The sequence below is a fragment of the Mirounga angustirostris genome, unplaced genomic scaffold (assembly GCF_029215605.1).
Source record: "Mirounga angustirostris isolate CCGP_5_RB_7025 unplaced genomic scaffold, mMirAng1.0.hap1 SCAF_10, whole genome shotgun sequence".
Lineage (NCBI taxonomy): Eukaryota > Metazoa > Chordata > Mammalia > Carnivora > Phocidae > Mirounga > Mirounga angustirostris.
In genome coordinates, this window is record NW_026991718.1 from 125,659,896 (window position 1) to 125,662,483 (window position 2,588).

The following is a 2,588-nucleotide window of genomic DNA, read 5'->3' on the forward strand; positions in this document are numbered from 1 at the left end:
GGCACGTGGAGGCCTGTGCGCCCCTCTCCCTCATCCCCCTTCCCCTGGACTCACTGACCTTCCTTCTGTGCCTCAGACGCGCCAGGTTCGTCCCAACCCAGGGCCTTTGTCTGGGCCGTGAGTCCTCTTCCAGGCTGTCCCCAGCTCTTCGCACAGCTGCCCCTTCTCACCTTCCAGGGCTCTGCCAGGTGTCACGTCCGCAGCGGGGTCCCCTGACCGCCCTGTCCACAGTCACCCCCTCCACCCAGGCCCTTCCCAGCATGCCGCTCTGTTTTCTCTTCTGGGTACCACTCGTCACCATTGGAAGGGACCCCGGGGGCGTGTTTCCATGGTGTCATCTCCCTGGCCTTCCGTCTTGAGTGTGAGCTCCAAGGACGCAGGGACCTGCCTGTCCTGCGAAGCCCCGTATGCCCAGCACCGGCAGCAGCGCCTGGCCCGGAGGTGCCGCCCGGTACGTGGCCGGGGGACGGCTCGGTGGCTGAGCCTGGCATCCGGAGTCCTGGGCTCAGCTCCCGCAGGCTGTTTCCTGGCCCCCTGCCTGTCGGACAGGGACGCCTCCTGTCTGGGTGCAGGCTTCCTCCTCTGAGATGCGGGGCTGATACCAGAACACTTGTCTCCCAGGACTGCTGGGAGGCGCAGAGACAGAGGAGACCGACATCGGAGCTCGGCCAACCCGAGAGCCGAGGGGACGGGAGCGGCCCCGTCACAGTCACGGCGCACCTGGGTGGAGGTCAGGGCTCGGGCTGAGGGGCCTTGGTGCGTGTGCGTGCATGTGTGTGTGCGCACGGAACATTGTCGAATTACCACGTGGACCCATAAATAGTAGCAGCTGATGCTTCCTATGCCAAGCACGAATTCACTTAATCCTCACAACCACCTGTGCATAGGTCTTGTCATCATCATCATCATCATCAATGCTGTTCTACAGATAAGGGAACTGAGGCACAGGGAGGCGATATTACCTGTCTGAGGCGGCCCAGCGGGCAGGTAGAGGCGCTGGGGTCTGAAGCTGGCACTGGGCTCCAGAGCCAGAGTCCTTACCATACACATTCTCTCTGCTTTCTTTACATATTCTACTCCTCTTCTCCCAGCAGGACTGTGGGCAGAGCAGGCAGCAGCCCCGGGAAAACCCAGGCAGAGGGGAATGCACTTTATCGTGTGTTCACCCACAGAGGCCTCGATGTCTCTGGGACGCCATGAATTCTCTGTAACAGCAATTTTAGTAAGCCTCATCATTTCTCCAAGGGAAATCTTTTGATTTTGCAATGAGTAAGGGTGTGTTCAAAAGAAGATTTCACCACATATTCACCATGATGCATGGAATGTTCCAGATTGATATTCTGCGTGAGACTGGAGCCCAGTTGGAGCTCTAATGGAAAGGATTACTCCTCCATGGGGCGAATTTGCTTTATATCCCCTGACTCTGGCAGAGCCAAGTTTCTATAATAGGTAGTTCAACCAACCAGAAGCTTCTGTTCCAAAGACTGCTGGCTGTTCCCTAATATCCATCCCTCCTTCCTTCGGGCTAATAGACTCTGACATATGAAAGCTGGCATGGCGCTACCCAGAATAAAGCCTACATTTCCCAGCCTCCCTTGCAGCTAGGTGTGGCCGTGTGGCTAAGTTCTTTCCAGGGGGATATAAGAACAGCAATACGTACAGCTTCCAGGGGAGCCCTTAGAGGTCAGAGTCTCTGTCCTCCTCCTTTTTACCCACATCCTGATGGCTGGGTCCAAGCATGGCGCTGAGGCATGATGGACCATGGAGGGGAGAGCAAGCCCATGGGGGTGGTGAATGGACAAGACAGAAGGAGCTTGGACCTTGAGCTGCCATGCCAATCTGGGCTGCCCCCTCTCTGATGATTCTGGAGAGAGAAAGAAGCTGCAGCTGGAGCAGTATCCTAATGCATGGAGATACATGCCTCACCACAGCTGTTTGCACCCCACTCCAAGAGTGGGGTCGCACCAGGTACCTGTCCTTGTGAAAAGGGCGGCACTCTGCCTCTCCCATCAGACTTTAGCATAAGTCATGTTTTCTGGTATCGTTTGGTCTCTGGGCCTCTTCTATCCATCAGGAGTTGAGGCTCTTCTCTCCCTCCTCCCACACGACTTTCCCTGCTGCCCACGCCAGGGTTGAAAGCCCGGGCTCCCGGCCTGTCCCCCAACCACCCACAGTCCCTGCTCCATAGAGTGACCAGCCCGCAGCCCATGGCCCGAGAGACCCAGAGGAAGGCTGGGGGTTCCCGTGCCTCTTCCCTGACTGTGCCCTGAAGTCACACTAGCCACATGTCTGGGGTCCTGTAATGATACGTACCGGATGGTTACCACCCTGGGCAATGCAGATGCAGAACAGTTTCATCATAGTAGAAAGTTCTCTTGGACGACACTGGCCAGACAGACAAGGTTTTGAATCTAGCAAGTCATCAGGTGGGAAAGAGGCACCAGGCAAGAAGGAAATGAGACGTAAAGGGAGGTTTGACCAAAAGGTCCTCCCTCCCTCATTCATTCGATCCTTCATTCACTCACCGAATTCATTTCACATCTATCGAGCTCCTTCCAGGGACCGACCACTGTGCTGGTCCCAGGGAA